Here is a 25,070-nt window from a genome sequence, read left to right as displayed (position 1 = left end):
ATGGCCACCTTTCAGCCACTCAGCCTCGCCTGCCAATAAAAACAGTCCCGGCACCTCTCCAACCAGCAGCTCTGCAGCTACTCTGCTTTTCCCCCAAAGAATAAACAGAAAATTTCACTAGCCATGTGGCTGCAAAGATGCTCCTTTCTCCTTACTCATTTCCTTTTCCTTCTCTGCACCCAGTGGCGGGGAAAGTGACTTTGACACTGAGCCCTTCTAATGTACTTTACGTGCTTTTTTTTTTATTTTAAAATATACAAATTAATTTTCAAGTTTTAAATAAACATAACACCTTAGACAGGATAAAAGAAGAATTTTTTAACAGTGAGAAGCACAATTATTTGCCATAGCTCTTTGCTCTTCAGTGTAACTCAAACACGAATGCTGTATTTCTGTAACTTCTCAATGGTTGCAACAAGTCTGTATTTTTCTCTCTGCACAGGAGAGGGGCTTTTCCAACTTCCTGGCAGAAGGAGTTGCACAATTCCAGATGACTTACTTTATGTGCCTAGAGGAACTTTATTACACAAATAACAAAGGGAGACAAAGAGAGGAAGAGGGAGAGAGTACACACTCAAAATAATAAACAAAGAATAATAAACATTCCTGCAGTTATCCGTAGGGATTCCAGATGCTGCTCCATCCCTCCACAAGCACTGCCTGCCTCTCCTTCAGACTTCTCTGAAAATCTCGCTCTCAATCTGGTGAAACCCCAGGAGCTTTTGAGCACAGCGAGACTGTGAGTAATCGCCACATGTGCTCAGTTGCTCTCTGAAAGGCTGTTCTGCCACAACCCCAATCCATACAAAAAGAATTGATCTGTGATATTATGGATCATTTCAGGGTGAATTTCAAGCTCCTTCAAAGAGCTCATTGCCCTAAAGCTGTGGTCCTTGTGGCCTGATGTATTCTGATGACGAATTTCCTCCCCATCCCGCTTCCCACATGGCTTCTGCCATTGGTATTCAGGGTCTAAATCACAAATCCTACATTAAATAAGGGTTTAAATACCTTTCAGTAATGTGTGGGGAGGCCAGAGCTCTGATGAAACCCCAGAGTGAAGCCAGTTTGCTGCTCTTACTATCTTGTTGGGTTTGGATTTTTGCTTAAATGCTTATAGGTTTCCTCCAATCAAAGTGACATGGCTGATTGGCCGGGGCTGGTTCCAGCATCATTTGGTATCCATCTGGATTTTATATGCATTGCGTTTTCCCAGCTGAAAAGAAACAGACATACGACCCAGCTAATTAGAACTCAGTCCCAAAAAAAGTAACAGTTTGTTCCTAGAGAAAAATTTGTTTCTCATGTGGGATTTTAATGCAGACCAAAAAAAGTAGCAAAGCATAAACAATCGCCAGTTTCCATGTCATACCAAGCCAAAGATGCAGTCAAAATTATTTCTGTATTAAAAAATGCCAGGATTTACTTAGTCTTTGCTTGCTATATTTTATAGTAAGCATGAATGCTGGGATTCCTATTATCTTGGATGCAGAAAGATACTCATTATATCACTACATAAAGAATGGTGGGGGTTTTCCACATTCCTTCCATAGTATTTCACATGGTTTGCAGCAGCAAAATAAATGTGAAAGGTCAGACACCTAAAACAGATCAAATATTCTTTATCTTGTTACAATCAGGCATTAATATATATAATTTTTGGAAAGAAGATAATGGAATTGGATTCTAAATGTAAGGGGATATTAGAAGATGTATCACTGGCTTCAAGAAAAGCCCAAGCAGTCAAGCATCCTCCTCTGAGGTCATCACCTCATCCAAGCCACAATGGCTACTGCCAGTCCATTTAACTATTTATTTGAGATTTTAATATTATCCAGCATATCATGTCTCAATTCTGTAAGATTACTCATTGCTGATATTCTAAATATTTGTGGAATTGCAGCTAAATCAAAGGGAAGGTTTAACTGGCACTTTTATATGTATTATATACTTCAAAATGCCTGCACTACCAGGGGGATACAGAATGAATTTGAAAGTGGAGGTCTATCACTACTTAAAGTGACTTACTAGTTTATCCCATACTGTTTCACTTTTTATTTTACCTCTTATCAGGGACTCATGAAAATACCTGTACTTGGCAGAAGAGAGGAACGTTACCATCTGCAACAAAACCATAGTTTGTTCTGTAGTTTTTGTGGTCAGCAGTTTGGAGGGTGAACATAGATTCAAATTTCCACATATGCAGAGATGTGCATGGAATTATGTACATGTCTAGAAATGTGAGGGAGAGGGGAAAGGACGAGAAAGAACAGCCCTTCCACCTGCAAATCCCAGAGCAGTCTAAATTGGTCACTTCACCCAGGTCTGCCTGCCAGGCAATTTTCACATCCCAGTCATTAGCTTTGCAGGAATTTCAGAGTTTCACGTGTTGGGAAGTCTGAGCAGGTCACTATAGTTCAAAACAAAGAGGTCCAAGACTCCTATCCAAACAGCTGTGCTTCATATTTGAATTTTAGCCTTGTGGACTGTGAAAACCTCAGACCCCTTGATCCCCAAGGAAGTCTTGCATAAGCTTTGTTCTCAGTTAGTGGAGCACAGAGAAAGTAAAAGGTCCAGACTTCAGCTGACCTTGGAACAGTGAGAGTAAGTGGTCAAGTCCCTCTTATATATCTGTGTATATTTAACTCCTGTTAACAGTAATGGGACTAACATCTGCATGGTGAGGATCAGCTATAACCCTAAAGTAAGCAAATTAGGAGAAGCCAAGAACAATCAAACTTTATTACATTTTAGAATTTTGCCAAAACAATAGCTATTCCAGAATTATTTTATAGGTTAAGCAAACCTCTCCATCTGCAGTGGGATTTCATCTTCCCAGTAGAACTTAGTTATTTACCAGCTTTTCAGTGGTTTAGCTTTGATAAGCAAAGCAAGTCTCCAAGAACTCTTACGCAAAAAGGAAGCAGCTGCTTGCAGAGATGAGACACAATGGTAAAGGAAACCTCCTGGGAACATTCTGACAGGCACAGTGCTTACAGACTGCAGAGATGTGAGAAGGAGGGAATGCTCTTCAGTTTTGTGAGCTCTTCTGCTTGGTGGGAAAGTGGTTTTGGGAGAGTGGGAAATTCATATGAACTCGATTTGGTATTTCTGAGGACAGAAGTTCTTTATTGACAGCCTGGGTGGTGCTAACATCAATGTGTCCCTTTGCATTTCATTGCTGGCTTACAGAGAATACTTGGGAAGAGCCAAGTTCGCCCTTCCTGTCTTTAAACCCTCTGTTGTCCCTCAACCTTTGGCTAGCAGTTACTTTTGAGGAATTTTTTGGAGATGCTGATATTTTGTCTGAGGCCACTAAAGCAATTTTCACAAACTACCACTGGATGCAGCACTCAGCTGGTCATATTTTTCAGTTGCCACCAGCCTGCCTTTGACCAAATTGGCTTAATGGGGGGCTGACACTTTCAGTGTTAGCTGAGGGATTCATGCACAAGATGATTAATAGACAGTGCACAGTCAATTCCCTCATGACTCTACAAAAACTGTAGCCAGACCTTCAACAGTCCATCAATAACATTTTGAGCCATCCAGTCTCCTCACTGTAATTCCCCAAAAAGATTGTCAACACCAGTGTAAGAAACACGGGGGTCAGAGGGGAACTTGTGCACTTGACTGAGTTACTGCTTTGAGACTCCTTTGAGACTCCTGAGCTCCTGTGGGCTTCAGGAGACACATGCAGGACCTTGTGGGATGGCAGAAGAAAGCTGTCTTCTGTTTCTCTGACAGAAAGGTGCTTGTAAGGAGCAGGGTATGCAACCCAATAAAGACCTACAGCAATAAAAAATGAAAAGAAAACTGACCGTTTCTTAGAGACTGTGTGGCTGGGCACATACTTCTAAAACTATATGAAGCCTGCCCCATTTACATATGAACTTAACACAGAAAAAGAACCCACCATAAAAGAGGAAAGAGAACAACTGTGTGATCTCAATAAAGCCAGTCAAGTGCCTGCTGTATATCCAGTGGTGTGGCAGAAGATACAAACGTTCAACAGGTATGTGTGGCACCTCTGGGAAAATGGAAAGCCCGAGAGTTACCTTTTGAAAAGACACTCCACGTGATTATTGGACACTTAATTTTTCCTGACTGTATCAATTTATCTGTTATTCAGACCTTAGGTGTGAAAGTGGATTACAGCTAGTTCTATTTCTATATCTAGTAAGGAAACAAATCAAAGCAAGTACCAGCACAAAGTGTATCCTGCATATTTCAGGCGAGCACTAGCTGGCCCTGCTTGTGACATAGCCTCCCTCTGGCAATCCATTTGGTAGAAAACATGTATAAAAATAAATTATTTTATTGAAAAAAACATGATGGAGATGATTCATCCATCAAGGATGCTGAAACAACTCAAAGAAATAGCAGTTTGGTTGGCATATCTAGACATACACAGTCCTTGGTGATGTTTTTAAAGGCTTTTAAAATTAATTTGTTTCTTTAAGAAGAGAATATAGTCTTCCGAGATTATGACTTGGAGAAGGTGGAACTATTTCCAGGTTTGTCAAGCTCCGTAATAATGAAAAGATCAGTCATTCCCTCTTCTTCCCACTCTTCTTCTCATTCTTCTTCCTGACATCCTGACACTCTTCTGTTTTACTGGTTTGGTCATGCTTCTGAAACAAATGCTAACAAGGTAATACAATTTTCCAGGAATTTGGAATAATTTCTGCTGTTGGGTTTGTCCCCATAAACACTTTTTTGTGTGGAATTGATCATTTTAAGTCATTGTAGTTTTAATACATGGTTGTGAGGCCGTTCATTCCAACATTAATAAATGGTTTTCCAAAAAAAAAAAAAACATGTACATTTAGGGAAACAGAAATGTCATTATTTCTCCAGTGTCAATGAGAATGGAACCAAATGCACCTGAATTTTTGTGAATTCTCATATTTAATCCATTCAATTTAATTACATGATCATACAGCTTTTAAAAAATACTTACTCTCCTCTGGCTCTGGCATTCTCCATCTGCTAATTCTTCTAAAATTGGCTTTTATGTGCTGAATAATCAGCCTTTTGTTTTCACTGCTTACATGCCATGTTATGAAAAATCTCTAAACACTTCTCACTAATTATTAAAATGCCATCATTGATTATAATGAAATATTTATTTAATTTATACCACCAACCTTTTTTTCCACTTAATTCAAGATTGCCCAACACCTTTGTACAGCAGCTTCCTGGACAGTTAAATAATAGATTAAGCTTCATTTTGGAATAACAGGAAATATAGCTTTAAATTATTTAAATTGTTGGCTCTTCAGAGCAATGGATTTTCCCATTATGAGTTTGCTCAGTGTCTCAAACAATGTCATGAGCAATTTTGACCAAAACAACTACATGTTTTAAATAATAAAACACACACAGAGTGCAACATCACAGTAGTTTCTAAATCACACTTTCAAAGGCATTGATGCATCCTGAATTGTACCAATGATAAACTGGTATTTTGAAGAAGTCAAAAACTTTCTCCAGTGCAGAGAAGCTGGTCAGTGTGGAGAAAAGTGTGATCATGGAAAAACTGAATGGTTCTACAGAGACATCTGGTAAATAAGTTCCTGCCTGGTTTTCTTCCTTCATTTACAAACAAGACTAGTTTCCAAATGCAGCTAAACTGAGATTACAGAGCTGCTTTTAGTTTGTGTGACTAACAGAGGGGAAATTATCTCTTACCACAAGTTTGAAAAGCATTGGAAAAATAATGATGGACCTATTATTCTAAAGGATACAAAAACTAGGCTGAGAAGAGTAGTCATTTCGGACTGACCACCAGCATGCACACTGGTATTTTCCTTTTCTGTTTACCATATTTATATAAATATTCATCAAGTGTTTATTTGTAAGACTTCAGCTGGCACTTCCTGTACATCCTAAAATTTCATCAGCTTCAGTGGGTGTATTCCAGGATGCCAGCTCAGGCCTAAGGTCTTGAATTATGCATTGCATATTTCTTCCTATCTGAATGAAAGCCTGTTAGTCTACTTCCCCATCTAAGCATCAGGCCTCTGGTGAATATTTATATTGGAAGTCAAAATCCTCAATCAAAGGAGAGTTTCTAAAAAGATGAGGCTGCTTTGGAAATTCTGGTCTCGGTGACACAATGATCCAGAACTTCTCTGCAGTTTTGAAGCTCACATAACAAACATAACACAATGAGGTCTGAATCAAAGCAAGTAGCCAAAGTTAGTAGCAGTGTTTTCCTTCCCATAATTTCTGCCAGTCTCAGTGTTTATTACAAACTTTTACAAATTATATGTTAACATAAACCCAAGCTAAGTCCTTGTCTGGAATAAGCTCTTGTAGTACTAGCATGAAGTTGTCTAAAAATATAGCTCGGAAAAAGAGGATTACTTGAAATAGAGTCATTTCAAGGGTAATTTACGTTGCTATGTCTTCAACACACAACTGAAAAATCTGTGATTGCTGACCAGATTAGGTTTCTGGCTATTCCTTAAACTGTTTATATTTTCTAAAACAGCCTTTGGAAATACTGTTAAAGATGGGTTGAGGATTAAGTTTATTACTGTGCCTTATTTCTTGGTAGGAGATGGATAAGGCCATTATGATCATTTTATAGTATTTACAAATCCTGTGCCCACAAATGTGTCTCCAGTATCAGACAAATAGAAGACCAGTCCCAGACTCTGAAACCAGGTACAGAGAGGAGCACTGAAAGCCAGTTGTGGGCAGAGAGGTCCCTGTAGATGACAGGGAGCTACCACACAGGTCTTGTTTCTACATGTTATTCTGCCTTCTAAAGGACTTTTGAGAGGAAAGAACTTCAGAGGTCTTTGAGGCTGCTCCCTCATGTCAGATACTGCTGTATCACAGACCTTTTCATTGAAAGAAATGGAGGTTTTCCATCCAGCCTCTGCAGTTCTTCAGTGATTGTCAGTCTTCAAAAACTGGCATCATCTTCTGCTCTTAGATAAGTTTATAGCGTTTTTTAAATCTATGGTGTCATCAAATCCTGCCCCTTCCCCACTGGTGGTTTTCAGAGAAGGTACCATCAAAAAGAAAATGCTTATTGTGGAAATACTACTTTTATTCCTCTACCAGAGTTGATCATAGTGAGGCCTTTTGATTAAAGCTTTTCAAAACACTGAGTTGGAAACAACTTCCATATTTATTGTTACTTGAAAGTCTTCCTGCAGCATCTTCTCTGACCTTACAGTCACCCTAACAAAAACCATGAGCATGTGAATGCAAAACGTGATATATCCCTGACAATTTCCATGCTCTGTCTCTCTTCACAGCTAAGACATTGAAGACATTAAAAAAATAAAACAAAGTAGTTGACATTTATTGAAGGGAAGAGGTTATGGAATTATGTCAAACAGAACACTGCAGCAGAATAAAGGCTGACAGTAAGTTTAACTCTTTCTGGAGTTTTATTGCTCATTGTAATTATTAACATCTTTAGTTGGAACAGCATTTGGATATCATTAAAATAACTGCAAATGTTTTTGGCCTCTCCTTAAGCATCTTTTTTAGACACCTTTTTTTTTTGTCACTTAGCTCACTAATGCATCATTTTTATCATAGAGTATCACGTTACATACATTAAACAGTTTAGCACATCCAGTGTCCTGTTCAACTGGAAGTAAAACTGCACAGATTTATCACTCGATTGTAAATGACTCAGAATAAGTGGTTGTGAACTGTATCTTCACTTACCAATGTATTCTCAATAAGCAGACTCCGAGTTCATGCTATGAACCTGAACCTTCTGGAACTGAAGTCAGTCTCAGATGAAGCTTTGCCTTCATGTGGGTGCTTGGGTTGCAACATCCCCTCAAAATTTTTACAGCCATGGAGCAACAAGAGGAGGAGACAGGGACTCAAACTGAAATGAAGTCTGTACCCTGAATAATCTAAAACAGTGGTTTATATTAATCTATTTTGCCACTGAAACAGGCTAGAAGCATTCACCAGGGTACACAGCATATCTAAACTTTTGAGAAAGTAACAACCGGTTGAGAGATAGGAATGAGAAGCTGGGAGCAACACCTTCTTAAACTACTCTTCTAGATCCACATCTTACTGCAAGTTCACCAAGGCTCTTGCAATACTGGCTAATTACTTTTCCAAAGCCAAGAACTTCGGCCATTAGGGTTTTTTTCATATCATTTTTCTAAAAGTCCTAATTCATCTTAAATTGATTTCATCTTTAATGCAGCCAAATAACTAAATTACTTCCTTTTGTAGAGTTTGCCAAATGGTCTTCCAAAGCACACAAAGACTCTCTGAATTATAGATAAGGCCACTTAGCAAACAATACATTTCAGCACATACTACAAATATGGTCCCAAAGGATCATTTTTGTTATTGAACAAACATAAGATTAATAAATTGCATCTTCATAGAATAGTTTTGAAGATAACGACAAATGAGCAAAACAAAATGTTGACAAAAGACAGTATTTTTCCCCCTGTTTACACAGGGACAGGAATTCGAGGAAAGAACTTTTGCCTCTGCCCTATAGAATAACACCAGGAAATCTGTGTGGCATGATCTTTGTGATCTTTTTCAGTTTGTTCCTCCATGAATATTTCCTCCCATAGAAGGTAAGTGGCAGAAAGATCAGGTTGGAATAACTCTTTTAAGCATTCTCTGGGCAGGAGTGCTACTTGCCTTTAGGGGTTGGGTTTCTTGTTTTGTTTTGATTTTTTTAAGTTCAATGCATAAGTGAGAAGACCAAGCAGATTTAATGAGCAGTTTCTGTGCCCTCAGGGGAACACAGATCTGCATGACCTACTCAGTGACTTCCAGGCTTTGTCAATAGGGCTGAAAAGTTATTGTTTTGTGATCATTGTCTTAAAAATGTTAAACTGAATGAAGTGAAGGTTTTCTGCCAGCTTGAACCTAAAACTGAAGAGTCCAACAGTTTGGGTCTGGAAGAAAATACATCTGCTTAGCATTTGGTTTTCCTGCTGGAAATATTGCAGATTCTTCCAGGGCAACGTTCCACAGACATCCGTAGCCTGTCATAAACAGGGTGCGCCTCCAGCCACATGCTCACAGAAACATTAAACTATTTACTCTGTCGTGAAATAACAGGAGAGTGCTACCTCTCCATGTGATATGTGCTTGGTTGAGCAGCAATTCCTCACTCTGCTGGGTGGTTACAGTTCAACTCATGGCAGGGACAGACAAAACAATCTCTGCCATTTTGCACATGTGGCTTTCTCTGTGCTTCCCTTAACAATGCAGAGTAAAGCATTTTGCTAAGTTTACCTTTTTCCTTTTATTCATCTTAATAAAGCTTTTTGCCTCATGCAGTGGTATCTTTCATGATTTTTCAGAATTTACAAAAACAGCTCTGAAAAGGCAGAAGTACTTATTGTTATTTTTTTCTATATACTGAGACAGTTTACTTTGTGGTAAACATGAAGAAATGTTATAATTATAGGTTTCTGGCTGAATATTCTGTTTCCATATTTATGTGACTGTGTTTGAATACTGATTGCACTGGTTTGCTTGATTGGTACAGTAATCCTGGCAGTTTATGACTATCAGGTACCAGACTCTCCTGCTGAAGCACTTTTCTGCATAAGTATTTGTTGCACCTGGAGCAATTCTTTCCTCGGCCAAGGAATTTCTACATATCAAATTAATTGATCAATCACACTCTCCTCCCCATCCCTCAAAATATGCAATATATACTAAGTTTTAAAATTCAGTAAAAAAAAAAACTGGAAGACAAATAAATGTGTTTTCAAGCTAAAGCAGAATGGCTTTTGAAAGCAGGTCCACAGGTGAATGCTTTAAATATTGGGCTGGGATTTCCTTTAGCCAATTTAGAGATGTTTAATTGAAAGAGCAGATTCACAGTGGAGAAACCCAAGTAGAGTCAAATGCCTTACTCAGGGATACAGCTGACATCTCACTGCTTTTCTCTGGAAGAGTTCAGCCCGCTGCTCTCCAGTGACATTACTCTGAGCTGACTTAGCTCTTCCCCTCCATTCATTAAGGAAGAGATGTGCCTAATCTTGGAGCAAGAATTCCTGCTAGCTGGCAGGATGCCTTAGAGTTAGGTGTTGTGCTAGCCAGCATTGTGCTCTCTGCAGATTTAGCCTCAAATATTAACTGATTAAATAGTAGTTAATTAGAATTGGCTTACACTTAACATTCTTTAAGATCATTTTAAGATATGAGAGTGCAGGTACGAATAACAACCAGCCCTATCCTGAAAAGAGGTGGTTTCCAGTGAAAACTCAATTAAGAATAGCCAATATGCTTAACATTTCTTAGCTTTTTCCCATGCTAACATTTTCTCAATAGCTACTATCCATGCCCAACACATTTTCTTCTTTTGTGCAGTAAATATTCTATATTTTTATTTATGTTTGCTCTGTCACACTAGCAAAAGAATACTGCTTTTTTTTTATATTCTTGCCTAAAATATATAATTTTAACAGAATAAAAATGTCTTATCAGTATATAGGACAAGAATCAAAATTTTATTTGAAAATGGTTTTATTTGAAATGGCTTAAAGTCTGTGAATATGTTTTAGATATGCAAATGTTTTTTATGCATGACTTCATCATTTCCAGCTGAAAGCAACATTGTTATTGTGTGAAGGTTAAACACAAGCAATCAATGCCACACTTAAATTTCTCCAACTAACTTGGAAAATTCTTTACATCAGCATCACATTTGTAGTTCTATTTGTCTTTCACATGATGTATTTGAAAATTATTTTGACTTGTGAATAGCTTGAATTTTTCTGGAGCCTGAGTTTATCTTAAAATTCCTAGACTCTGATAATGTAATCAGGTGTATCCATCACAACCTTATCCACTTAAATAAAAAAAATTAGTTTACCAGTGTTCTTTGGAGTTTATCTTTCTTCTAATAAAGGATCTTTTGAGGGTGTAAAGACATTCAGTAGAGTCCCTTGAGACAGGCAGTAAAAGCCTGAAGTCCAAATATTTACCCCTTTTACTTCTCTTCATATAAGAAAAAAATATCACAACGTGATGCTCTGCTTATGTCTGACTCAGATGGCAGAATTACCTTTCAGAAGCCAAATACCTTCTTGAAATATTTCTTGGCATTTTTTTGTCAGATCAGTAATTACATACTTTCTGATAACAGGAGGAAATGTTTTGTTGTGTCTGAAGATAGCTGAGGTCTCAAATTCTTACAGTTTCCATAATCATTTCCTTCCTGTACTCGACTCCATTCCATTCCAAACCCAATTTTTTAGCAATGAAAGGACATGTCAACTTCTGGACAAACCCCACATGACTGTATATGGCATAATCTTATGAATGGAACAGAATGACAAGTATTTAGTCAGTCATTAAACATTGATTGTGTAAAGCAAAATGTGAGACTTGCAGCTTTTTTTAATGCTTCATAAACAACCCAGCTAAAAAACAACTCAACACATAAAAATTTCTTGCAGATTATGCTTTTTTTTTAATTATAATAATTCAGACCATATAGGGTTTTTTTCCAACATTAGAGACAAGGGATATAATATACAGTCTAGCATTTAGTATAGATAATTATGAACATTTTACATTCTTTTTCCTGCTCTTTTCCTAAAATGTTATGAAAGTTTAGGGCTGTCACTTAGTGTATAACTTAGGCTACTAAATAAGTATTTTGTTTTCCATTAATGCCAAGCCTCTGAAAGTTCTTAGTGTACTTCTGAGCATCAGCTTTCTCTGACAGCTCATCTGTGCCTCTCTTTTCCAGGAATGTAACTTTTCAAGCATTCATGTTTTCATATCTTCACTTTAATCTCCTGTGCTTTAGTTGTAAAAATACAACAACATTGCCATTTCCACCAAACACTTTGGGACTCATAGGCAAAGAAAATACAAGTGGAAAGGATGAATCACCAACTGGTGATCTTTCTTTTTCCACTTTCTGGCAAGAAATCCTCTTACTCAAACTGAGAAAGTGGATGCTTACACAAGAGGTTTTCTGAGCAGACTTCTTAAAAACACTACCATTTGCCAAATGTGTCAAAAATCACTTAATGTTCATCTGATTTCCACTGCATTTTTTTTCTAGAGGGCTTACCAAAAAAATCCCCAAACCACCAAATAAAAAAAAATATCAAATAAAAAACCATGAAATAACCTTTTTTTGTTTTGTTTTCAGTGGGGTTGAGGGTCAGAAATTTCAGGGATTTTCCCAACATTTGGAAAGAAGGCAAACAGGTTAACACTTAAGAAGGCTGGTAATAAGGGTGGGATTTCAGAAGCAATCAATACTGGCCTAACTTCGTGGGTGTCAACAGCAAAAAGATTATTGACTGATGGCAAAAGAATCATGGTCCTTTCTGGAAATCTCTGGTTTTTTACTCACATGCCATGACTTTTTTTCTTTCAGTCTTGAGGGATATGACCTGGTCCCCTTTAGCCACTCCAACACACTCCTCTTATGGCAACAGCAGGCCCTCAGATGAGTTTAACAGAGTGGTTTTCTGACCACAAAATACAGGTGTTTAAATAACACCCTTAGATTAATCCTTAGCACAATTAGGTTCTTGTATTTCTGGATATTGTTGATAAGCACAATGGACACAGGTCCATTTATCAAATTCCTGGCCTTTGGGGAAGGTGGCACAGCTTTAAACTGTCAAATTCTTTAGTCAGAGAATAAAGCTGGCATAAATATCTACCTGTTTTCTCATCTGTGCTACAACACATGAACGAGCAGCAAAGATGTAGCCTTTCATTTCAGAGCAACTGGGATGGACAGCACTGCAGTCATAGGTTATAAGTAAAACTGCCTGCCTGGAATAACACCAGAGTGTCACTGCAATAAAATATTGATTCACTCCCACTGTCTCCTTATCCTTCCTTCCTTTCCAGGCCATGCCTACAAGTAACAAATTGATGGGATTTCAGAAAAAAGAATAACACTCACATTTTTAGAGAAGATAAAGTGTAGTAGACAAAATGCTTTATGGATGTTGACCTTAGTGAACAATCTAGAAATTCAACAAGGGATGTTATCTGCAGCTGCTGCAAAAATTTATTAAGAAAAAGGCTCACATTTTGCTGAGGCACATCTGTTATGCAAAATATAGAATTTATGTAAATATTGCAATGCAATATCAAGCCAGGCATATATTAAAATTTAAGGACAGCATGAAAGTTTAAAAGTTTCCATTCCAGACTTTGGAAACCATTCTTCTAAATATCTACCCCAGATGCAAGTTTATCTCAAGAGTATTCATAATAACACAAGGTGTGAGCACATTTTCTGAACAAAATTCTCAATTTGTTTTGGAGGAAAGAAAGAATTTAATTAAAAAACATGTACACCATTGCTATTCATAAACTTGTCCAAGCAAAACAAGTCATAAATCAATTTGGTTTTATTTATTAACTCTTGCAAAGTGTGGTAAACACACATAAAAAAATCTTGTGAACAGAAACATTATAGCTAGTGATGAATGAAATTTCTTGATGAATACAAAACTAATTAGGAAATGAAATCTTGGACATACTAAAACCCTTTGCAAACTCTGATCAGCTTTGATCAGCTTTGATCAGAGTGAGTAGCTTTGTTCCCAAAATGGGTAAGTGAACTACTTTTATTTATTTGCCTATTTGCACTTCAAAGCAAAGTTTTGATATCTTAAGCCAGCATTACCATTTCGAAATAGAATTTCGATTTGCAAAAGGGAAGATCTCTTGAAACTGAACAGAAATTCAGTCCTCTTGAACATACAAAGGCAAAAAAAAGCATTTCACTTTACCCCAAAGGAAATATGTGTGGTGTTTACAACATAATGAAACATTTTAATTAATTTTAAGGGTTTTTTAAATTCGATGCCCAAATCACCTAGCTGCCCTGGCCTCCTTACATACACACACACCCCCATGCCCCAAAACCAAGGACTTCTCTTCCTTCTAGCTTGACCCCTCCTGATCTTCACACATCACATCACATCACATCACATAAACACATCCTTATCCATGCTGCTCTAACTGTTGTTCTCTCCAGGAGCACTCATAGGATTCAACAGTTGTATCATTAAACAAACAGTGCAATTATTCAACAACTTCCACACACACGTCTTTCTCCTTCACTTACACTTTTTGGCTCCTAAACACGTTTGGATATTATCTTGACTCTTGCAGAACTTTGGAAAAGAAATTTATCCCATGTAAAAAATCCATTTAGTGCAAATCATCCTAGCGAATCTCCATGGATGCAATATGGAGATATTTTATGATTTTTTTTTATTTTATGATTCATTATCTTGAGTTGGAAAAAATGAAATTTCCATACCAGCTGGGTCAGTGTTTTGAACATCTGGATGACAATATACAGAAAATTAAATCACTAAGAACTTTTATCTAGGGAGTATATAAAGCTACACATTTACCTGCAATAAATAGCACATTTTATTTCCCATTTTCCATTTTCTTTCCTGTTTGACAACCACTTTAAAAATTTCAGCTGACAGTGTTCTTGCAATTATTAAGCACTCCATAATAAAAAATGTAATTCTGGCAAGAATATGTGATAATGATATTTAATAATTTAATTGTGTTCTTATTTTAAATGCAAACAGGTCTTCATGTTAAGCATAGACCATTTGACAAACTTCCATAATAAATGCATCAGTTATATCACAATGCCCCTTGGAAAACTGCCAAGCAGTGATGCATTCAGGACCCGAAAATTAAAAAGTCAATTAATTCAGAATATGTGACAGCACAATAAATCTTCTCTATGTGACATTAGGCCCTCTCTAACTCAAAGAGACTTTAGAATCAAGTTCTTTACATTCAAGAGTCCATGCACTTTGGAGAGAGATGCTTTTTAGTCCTTCCAATTTGTTAATGTATGCAACAACAGAAATTAATTAAAACATGCACAGAATTTTTTTAAATTATGAATTAGATAAGGAGAAGGTGTTAATATTTAGCTGGGATTTAATTTCAATGGTTTCTTAAGCAATTATATCTCATTAGGAAACCTGTAATTTCTATCAGGTAAGGTAAATTTAGAAAGTATAGAAACTGGCTTGATTTTTATTAAAGACAAAGAATGGAATGCTATTATTTTCTCCTGAAAGCATGCTCTTCATCTCTGAAAAGGACTTTTTCAAAATCAAGGCCCTTTAGTTAATGTTTAATGCTGGAAGATGATCACACATCAATATGAGCATAGCAAAAATGTCAATTTTTTAATTTAAATAAAGCTCATAACCAACTAATTCTTAAACAACATCTGCATGTTAACAGTGCACTGGTAATAGGATATGGACAGTTCATCATCAAAAACAGTCCTTGAACCCAACACTGTGCAATGTATTAAGCAATGTAATTATGCTGGAAAGAACAGACAAAAAAATAAGGAGTGATGAGATTTTTGAGTGAGATAGAATATAGAATATTGTTGCATTTGTGAAGTACAGGAAAATGGAAAGGGGGGAGGGGGGAAAGAAAAAGAAAAAAACCTGAGTCCTGTTACAGTCAAGCAAATATGATAAAAAGGAAAACGCATTGGAAAACCTTCAGCTGCAGAAAAATGACGTATCTCCATGGGACTTCCGTGAATGTTCTTTTTTTTTACATTCTTAGGTATGACAAATGAATTCTTAGGAGACTTGGGAAGAAAAAGCATTCAGATACTAATGACAGAGATAGAGAGTGCAAAAGAGAACTCAAGAATACAAGACCCACTGAGGGAGAGTAAGACATCTAACAAATGAACCAGCTGCCACACAAAGAGGTATTCAGAGCACTGCGAACTTCAACATCATGTTGGGACCAAAGAGATAAGAAAAGCAGCTCTATATTACTCAATGGGCACTCACAAGTCTCTCTTCCTATGTTAAACCCAGGGCCAATTCTCAGACATCTGGAGTCTGAGCACCACTCGTGCATAGCTGAACACTAAAATGAAGCCCAGGGCCAATCTCCTGGCAGGACAGAAGCAAAGAATGCCAAGCCAGTTTGGGAGCAATGTGCAGGAGAAACCTGCAACTGAGGGTTACCTCAGGTTATGAATAGCTCAAGGAAAATTTGGGGGCTCTAGAAGGAACAGCTAAGCAATGTGGCTGGGAGGAGGACTGGGGGTTTTGTGCTGTTCTGGGCTTGAGGGTCACAAAGATCTGTCGTAAGAAGCGAGCTGAGAACCTGGCACATCACTGAAAGTAACGTGAGTGGCTGAATGGGCTTTAGCCCACAAGTAAAAAGTACTAAGATGACAAAACTGGTACTGGTGAGATCTCTGAGAAATGAGCAGTGTCATCATCTTCACTAGGTGCTGTTTCCATAAACATCTCACAACAGGCTCCTTCCGAGCCTGTCTCTGCATTTTCCAGTCACCACTGCCTCCGAACACGGAAGCCTGTGGATGCAGATCTCACTATTCTCACATGCACGTGACCAGCCAACTGCTTATATGAGGGCTTTGCTCAGACATGTTAAAGATCTGCACACATTTTTCCAAGTGTACAATGCACAGCCCTTCACACTGAGTAGTTTAGCATGTCTCCTCTCACCCTCCTCCCCCACACCTCAGCCCTACATGAAAGCAAAGGCAGCACTCGGAACTAAGCTCACTAAAAATGATTTGGTTCATTGCTACACTTCAAGCATATGTAAAAAAACCACGCAGCTGCCTTGTGACAGCAACATAGCATGTCCCAGAGTTAGTTTTAGTGTATTTACTCTTCCAGAGCACCATGTCTCTTAGTAAACGGGCAACATATGATGCAGTTCTGGTCTCATCACAACATGTGTAACATCTGGGAGAGCTGCCACTTGTGAAGCCAACCAGTGCTCTGCTGACAGACAAAGTGAGCATTATACTGAAATGCCATTCCTCAGCTGTTTGCAGAATTAATTTCCCTGTAGAATTTTCTAATTAGTTGGCTCTTTCCAGCCCGTTCCCCACAGAGGAAGCAGAAAGGAAGCAAAAGGCTAGCACCTGCTCCTAAAGCTCTGGCTGGGGAAAAAAAAATAATTAAATTTAAGGATGACATATACAGTAAGTATTTAGGCAGTAGAAAGACTTCTATCCATGCAGCTGTGGGGATGAAGTAACTCTGTTTGAAAGCTTAATGGAGATTCTTCTGTGGGGAAGAATTTCCAGTGGCTCACATTCCAGACAGTTAACCACATTACCGAAGGGAAGAAAAAGGGATTTGTTCAAGCATTAAGAACTGCCTTAAAAAAATAAAAAAAAAAAAGAAAGAAAGAAAGAAAGAAAGAAAACAAAAAAAGGGGGGAAAGAAAATTCTCCCAATCTGTAGAAAAGACAGACAGACGAATCCAGACCTGAGGATGATTCTACATGTAGCTCACTCAATCACTTATGGGTTATTCTCAATCATTCTGTTTTTCTATGACTTCCAATTAAAAACTATTATTATGTTGGAATGAAGTGTATGATATTATCCTAGAAGCAACAACTTAACACAACAGAATCTGTTCCTTACTGGAGTGAGTCATTGGAACAAAAGAAATAACATGGTTCTTACTTTGAATTTACCTGCAGTGGGTCACTGTAAGGAAAAAACATGAGAGGTATTTAATGAAAAATAAAAACAAGAACAAAACAGTCCAATAAAGGCAGCTTGCATTTCTCACTACACAGGCACTTTGCCAAAACAATTTTTAAATACTGAATATAAAGGAAGACGATAGTCTACTAAGGTTAGAATGCATGAGGGAAAAAAGCTTCCTTATGGAAATTAGGATAAGCCTTACTCACTTCAATGAACAGTTTTCATTGACTGTCCACAGTGGCCTTACAAAATGGTGGACCTTATAAAGAACTAAGGTTCTAGAATAAGATCACAGATATAACGTGTCTAAATTCATTTGGTGTGTGTTTTGACCAGCACAACACGTGATTTAGGCCCAGAGATGAGCAAGAGTTATCCATTAATAAGGCAGATGGTGGTTTATTTGTACAGCATTGTCTATTTTTTGTGTAATTCCAAAGCTTCTTGAAAGTTGTTTTTTAATAGATTCAACATATGTGTCTCAGTGTATGTATATATTTGGAGTAGTGGTATGATTGAAAGACTTTTTATCTAATAATGTATTAATTTCATAGACTCAAGACACAGTGTTACATTTTTATAAACTCATTATTTTCCAGAACAATTCTAGATAAACAAATGCAAGAGGAAGTATAGGTAGGAGGAAAGGTTCTCTTAAAACTAGAGTTAAAAAAATAGAGATAGTGTTGCCTGCCTGGGCCAAATGCCCAGACCTTGTTCCCCACTCAAAGACAACTTGGAAAAAGTAGTGAAAAAGCAAGTGGAGATGTAAGGCAAGGCTACTCCTGCTTTTCACTGGCAATGCTTGGTACTATTCTCTGGCATTCTGGTAGTCTGTGGAAAATCTGTGTATGAATGAGTGGCATTTACACTTGTCATATGAGGTGGCAGTGACATGTTAATTTCAAATGTCTACAATTATTTCAAGTGGACTTCCCCCCAAAGCCTACCTTGGAGAGGATAATTTCAAACTTCAGAAAACCAAAGTAAACAACAATTATTTATATTCCTCGGAAGTGGTGCAGCTAAATTCGTCTGTGGCTTCGAAAATCTCCCGTCATACTTTAACCTGGCCCACTAAGTGCACCTGTTCTCTTTTTCTTTCTCTTCTTTTTTTAGGGGGAGGATGAGGAGAGGGGGGAAATTATTTCCCCTTCAATAGCAGGTGTTGGCTTTTAAAGGATCCACAGAATATACTATTTCTTTACTGTCCAGGCATTTCAAATGAAACAATAATCCAAAACCCCTCACCCTATTATTTCCCCCTTTGAAATTAAAAGTAAATAATGGAAGGAGAGCATGTCCTTGGAAAAGCAAATGAATGATAGCTCACAGAGAAACATAATGTGAAATAATAAATCTATTTTCCACAAATAATCATGTAAATGAATCCATTTTATAGGTTTCTCTTTATTTTTCACTTTGACAAAAATGACAAAAATGTTTCACTGAAATCATTTTGACTTATTTCTAATTTGAGTGTAGACTTCCCATAAATATAAGCATATATAACCTGTTACAGGCAGCTTGTCTCCAAGACCTCTGCCCTCAATCATAGAATTGAGTTAAATTTAATTTACCTGTGGCTCACTGAAACAGGCTTTATTTTTTCCCTTAACAGGCAAAGTGACAGTGAATAGCAATTTGAGTGTAAAAAAAAGACATATTGTTCTCAGATTATTACAGGTCATAATATTTGACTTTAGCTAAATCTGAAGTCAAGAAAACAAGCTAAGAAAACCTTGGTTTGCTTATTCACTACACACTGGAATTAAAAAAATATTAAAACTAAATATAGTTACATCAGTGACCTTTAAAAGTATGTTGGGGGATTTTGTATTGGTTGTGTTCTGTTTTGCTTTTGATTAGTTTTGACTGGTTTATCTGTAAATCTAAAACACATGAGGAAACAAAGTCGGCAGAACAGAAAAGAACAATTTTCTCTGGAAAGCCTCTAACCTGTTGTAGAGAAGAATTCTGCATTATGGTGCAGCTGACTCATCCATTATTTCTCTCAGTTACCAAGAAAAGCAAAAAAAAGGCAATTTCTGTGCCTTCACAAAAGTTCAGAAAAACATTGCACAAAATGGCTGAAGAGGAACGTTTGACTCGAGCCTCAGAATACTGATTTGGGAACCATCTGTTGCTGACTGCCTCTTTTGATCGGTGTTACCTGGGTTTTAGGAAGCAAAATCTCACCTGTGGTAAAAGGGAAAGGTAGAAAATACTGCCTTGGCTGGAACTATGACAAGTTCATCACAGTGGTGAGCACGGGATGAGAATCCAAAGGTAATTCATATGGTTTGATGGCAGTTGGGGGACATCTTTCATAAGCCTGGGGTTACAGATCCCTCTCCTTCTTCCCCCTTCAGCTGGCAGACATTCTCTGCCAGCTCTAGAAGCAGCCCATGGACACACAGTGAGTCCTTCTCGCTCCTGTTCTTCCTTCGTTGCTCCCTCTTTGGTCAATCATCTGTTTCTCCATTCAGATGTCTCATACTGTTTTCCTTGAACACCCAGGCTAATGTTAAACAAACGGCACGTGGCCAGATCCCAAGTCCCTGTGCAGACTCACTGACCACCTCTGTTCCCAATGCCGGGCACGGCAGCCTTGGAGAGGCTCACAGGTTGCAACATGTGTATTAATATCACTTTGCTTTTTCAAATCCTTATCTCTAACAGCAAATCTGTGTAGCTTAGGATATGAACTGCAAATGAGAGATGAGGAACTGGTTACTGCTTATCGGGAATGATGGAATTTGAGATTTGGAGATGAAGGGGGTTTGTTAGTTGTGTTTTTTTAATGAGAGGACTGGCTGATATTTATCAGTTGACCCCTGTTTCAGGTAACAGAGCAGTTGGCAGGGAGCTATTCTCACTGATTAGATTGAGTTGGTATTCTGATTAACTTCTGATTTCCCTAGTATTATTTGTACAAGCTCTTTATTGCTCTGGATAATTCTCCCCTTCCTGGTTTAGGAAGTGGAACTGACATCCTCCTGGAGCACTGCTAACAGCTCCCCAGATTTTATTATGTGAGATGACATGATGGTCAAAGATTAACCCAACCTCTTACTATTTTTCAATATTAAAATTAGACCTCTGTGACATTTACTTTGTTCTAACCAAGCTTGAGCAATGCACAACTTTATCATCTAAGAAAGATTTATGGTGCTGAGACTGATCAGGATATTACTTTTACTCAATATTTCTGTGGCTAAGGCAACTGCTGTCTTCTTTCAGGACTGAGTATTTGTGTAACCCGAGTGGATTTCAATCCCTGCTTGTTCTGAGAGTCCCCAAAACTCTTCTGCTGTGGCTGGAAGGAATTATGATGTTCTTTCCTTCTCTCTCCACTGCTAAGCTTGTTGCCTGCAGTACCTTTGGGTTTCTTTCCTCTTTCACAACCTGTTATTTGTCATTGTTCTGTCTCACTTCTCTGCCACAACAGATCCTTGAAGTGAGTATTCAGAGATGCAGATTTCCAACCAGTTTTCCAAAAGTTCCCTCATTACATCACCAAGCCTGAGCCCAACAGATCTTGCAACTGCAGGTGAGAGTCCAGGTAGAACAAGTAATGTCTTATCACATATGTTCATTAGGATTTCTACTACACCAGCAAACAGGCATTTCCTTTTCCAACCTGGCTATCAAGCCTCATATTTCACATATCTGTAGAGAAGACCAGGTTTGTTTTCCATGAATGGGCCACATTATGGGGTTTTTTATGTTATTCAATCTCCTACAGGCTTTTATCCAAACCAAGCAACTAAAATAAAACATGGCTTCCTTCCCTGAGATGGTTTCATAGCCCAGCTCTCCAACTTTCTCCCCTACCACAAACATGCAACACAATTGTGCAACAGCCGAGGAAGGAATGGTGAGATCAGAGCCGTGACTGCAGACATCCTGACATGGGGATCTGGCAGCTATTCAACACAAACACAATTAGAGGACTTACCCTTGCGTGAAGTATTTGCTTTCTTGATAGTCACCAGCCTTAACCTCTAGGAATGCTTACAAATCAGATAGCGTTCCTTGAGGAGGGCGAGCCTTTTCAAGCTCCTCTGTCTTCCTTTAGCCAACACAGATATAAAGAAGAAAGACATTCCACCGTGTCATGCAACTTCTCCAAGGGAAAGCCTTTAAAAGGAGAGAAGAGTTGTGGTCTCAAAATCCCTGCCAAGGATTCAAGAAAAGAGATGACATGGTGCTTACTCCTCTTCTTCTCTACTACCACCAGCAGGAAAAAGTAACACCACAAGAGACAAACTTTGAAATTCACATCACACATGAGTCCTGCTCCTTGGCTTTGCATTGCAGTAGGTTTCTCTGGCAGTGGTGATACCACAAAATGATGGCAGGGCTTTGCATGTCTTAGGAGACTCATATGTGTGTATCTGCATAGATCTTTGTGATTTGGATACAAAAAAAGTTCATGATTTTAGTAAATGCAACCCAGTGTATACGGGTGTTACATAACTTAAAAATTCTTAAGTGTGAACTACACAAGTATTTCAGTAGTTTAATTCGAATTAGTGTAAATCCTGGGCTTTTCACACAGTAACTTCATCTTAAAAATGGCAATAACAGCAGAAGATTAATAAAATATCTGCTAGCAAATAGGTCAAGTGTCAGTCTGGCACAGCAGTTGCAAAGTCTTGTTCTGAAATACCCAAGGACTTAATTTAGCCTCATCTCAAGCTGCATTGGTGACATGAGAGAATTGGACCAAAGAAGGACCCACTGGTGTAACCTCAGCAGTGTAACACTGCAGAACTGAGGAGAAGGCTGCTTGGTGGGATTTCCAGAGGATGCAGTGTGACATGACACAACTACCACAGGTACTGCAAGTTACAGAGCCACTTAACTGGTGCAACATAAACCAAAATAACAATAAAAGAAAATGATAAAGATAGCTCCAACTCAGAAATACTGAAATGAACTGAGAAGTGCTGCACTGTGCGACCTCCCTGAGCAAACCCACCACCTCACTGCACGAGCACTTACCCACTACCAGCTTTGAAATTGCACCCCTGAGCTGCAGCCTGACAGCTGCAGGAGGAACAGTTGTGCAGTGTTGTTCCTTCCCAAGTGTCCAGATGCACTTTTCCATTGTTAGCAGCTTTCACAAATATCAACAATCTGGAAAATAGTAGAAACTGCCAAAATATCAGATATCTGAATCCAGTCAGAATGAGACACTCCCAAAAATATTTCTAACACTATGAAATTCACACACACACACCTCCCCAAATATCCAGGGAACATTTTTGCATGGGACCAGAAGAAAAACAACAATAGTGCCTCAGCCAGATATCAATGGTCACAGAGTTCCAAGTAAAGGAGCTGATTGATGTTATTAGGGTGCGTGCAAAATAACCAGGCCATGCTCAAGTGATAATCTGGTACTAAACTACTGGTAGCAAAGCAGTTGCATCAAGCAAGAAAATACTGCAAATAAAACATATTTCTGGGGTAGCTCTGTTGACATCTGCAGACCCACCCAAGCCAGGCATTCATCCCAAAATAAAAAATTGGCAAGCAACTGTGAATGGTTTCTGGTCTTGACTTTTTGTAACTCCACTAAAGAAGCACAATATAAATCTGCAACCCTGTATCCGGACAATAATTGAAATATATCAAGAAATGCTTGCAGTCATTCTGGATGGAAAAAGGAAAAAAAAAAAAAAAAAAAAAAAAAAAAAGAGAGAAAAAAAAGCAGATATTTCAAAATCTAACAGTGCTTATAAACAAGGATGTTACTTTCCCCTTTCTTATCCAGAACCACCCCTAATTGAAAGGATCAGTATCTAAAGCAACTGGTGCTGCCCTGCACATGAATCCCCTTTGCACCTCTTCCTTCTTATTTCTTCAGTGGTTTTATTAACATTAGTGACTTATCTAAGTATTAGAATGCTTGGCTGCTTGGAAGCTTATCAACAGCAAATTTTATGGGCTGTTCAGTGATGGAAACAGGAGGAGTTGGAGCTCTCCCCCCCCCCAGCTACCTCGATATGGAAGTCTTCAAGAAGCCATGGAATGTGCTCTCTGGTATTTTTGGTATCTTTAAAGTGTCAAGAGTGCAGAATTTCTCTTGTCGGTTGTCACAGTGTGACTCACAATTAGAGCCATCTGCTCTGCATTCACCTCCCCAGGGGCACCGCTCGTTTTTCACCAGCTTCCTGTTGTTGACAGCACAGTTCCTCCCTGTATCACTCTCCACCAGCACCCATACTCCTCACGGACGTTGCAACAGGCTTAAGCAGTTTCCCTTGGGAAAGACTTTACCCTTGTTTTGCTAGTGATTGGGAAAAATATAGACTGTTGAGAAAGCTCTGAAGGCAGAGCCTCGGTTTCTAAAGGAACTGAACAAATTCCATTCTTTTTTTTTTTTTTTTCAGGAGGACTCCATTGTTTTTATATTGCTTTCAAAAACTCAAGGTTTCTCTACATCCAATTTTTATTTCAAGCAGGAGAGAAGTTTGAAAAATGAAACATTATTTTCACTGAGCCCTTTTCAATAGCTGATGGAAATGGGTGATTAATACTATCTAAATATTATTCAAATAATTTTTCAAATGCTAGAAATAATTTCCAATAACAAATTTCAGATGGGGAACACGCCACCTTCCTTTCCCACTCCACCCAATTAAAAAAAAACAGCTCTGCTACAGATTTTTCACACCAAATACTTAAGATGAGTGAGACTAACTACCCCAAACACAGATCCATGCTTGTGAGGGGTCTTTGCCCGGGTTAAGGTCTGGACCATGTAGAAATATTGCTTAGGCTGGGTATGGCTGCCTGAAGCACAGCTGCATTGTGTGATCTTTTGCCCCTGTGAATTGGAAGTTTTATTTCTTGGGCTCTGACCAGTAGTAACAGATTTGAGATTCTACTTTCCCTGAGAAGCCAGTTTTCTTGAAATGATCTCCAGTCCTGCAAGAGTATAAAATCTTATATATTGTCACTTACTGTAGTCATTCTGTTAGGCCTGGGCTTGCTCAGGTGCTTCTCTGTTGTGTCCACTGCATAAGGAGCAGCCTAATAGAAAATTCAAATATTCAACATAATACAAAATGCTTCTCCCACAATGGGCCACAAGTTTTATGCACGTAACACTTTTTCCTGAGTGTTTAGGGAAGCTCCTGTGCCCTGCTCCTGACCTGACACTGGTGATAACCGCTAGAGTCTGTCATGCTCAGACACTCCAAATAAAACCATAAATCATCTTATTTTGTACCACATCCTACCAATAAAGATTAGTTGCATAACTTTATTGTGATTTGCTGGGATCTTTCCAGAACCAGCATTTGGCTTCTCCCAGGAACAGACTCTTTCTTATATATTCACACCCCTCCAAACACAAGTTTAGCAGACTTCAGATCGTGATGCATCTGCACTCACTCAGTCACATCACGTCAATACGATGCACAGAAGCCTTTCATTTGCCTTCTAAATCAGGATAGCATAACAGCTGAAATATTTCTCACTGACCCTGGTCTTCAACACAAAAGTGAACTTCCCTTTGCTATTTCAACATTC

General features: G+C 38.3%; 1 long non-coding RNA gene across 2 annotated transcripts in view; it reads right to left on the bottom strand.

Moving 5' to 3' along the window:
• Window positions 1-25,070, bottom strand: part of LOC135412689 (uncharacterized) — a 160,212-nt gene that overhangs the window by 62,367 nt on the left and 72,775 nt on the right. The window contains exons 1-3 of one of the 2 annotated variants that reach the window (XR_010429891.1): window positions 22,533-22,725; window positions 21,484-21,665; window positions 1,012-1,216 (exon numbers count right to left, since the gene is read on the bottom strand). This is a non-coding gene — a long non-coding RNA (uncharacterized LOC135412689). Of the gene's footprint in view, window positions 1-1,011; window positions 1,217-21,483; window positions 21,666-22,532; window positions 22,726-25,070 lie in introns of those variants that run through there. The other variant, XR_010429890.1, reaches the window with a different exon arrangement.

This window comes from Pseudopipra pipra, chromosome 4, assembly GCF_036250125.1.
Source record: "Pseudopipra pipra isolate bDixPip1 chromosome 4, bDixPip1.hap1, whole genome shotgun sequence".
Classification (NCBI taxonomy): domain Eukaryota; kingdom Metazoa; phylum Chordata; class Aves; order Passeriformes; family Pipridae; genus Pseudopipra; species Pseudopipra pipra.
This window is presented reverse-complemented; position numbering and strand designations above follow the sequence as displayed.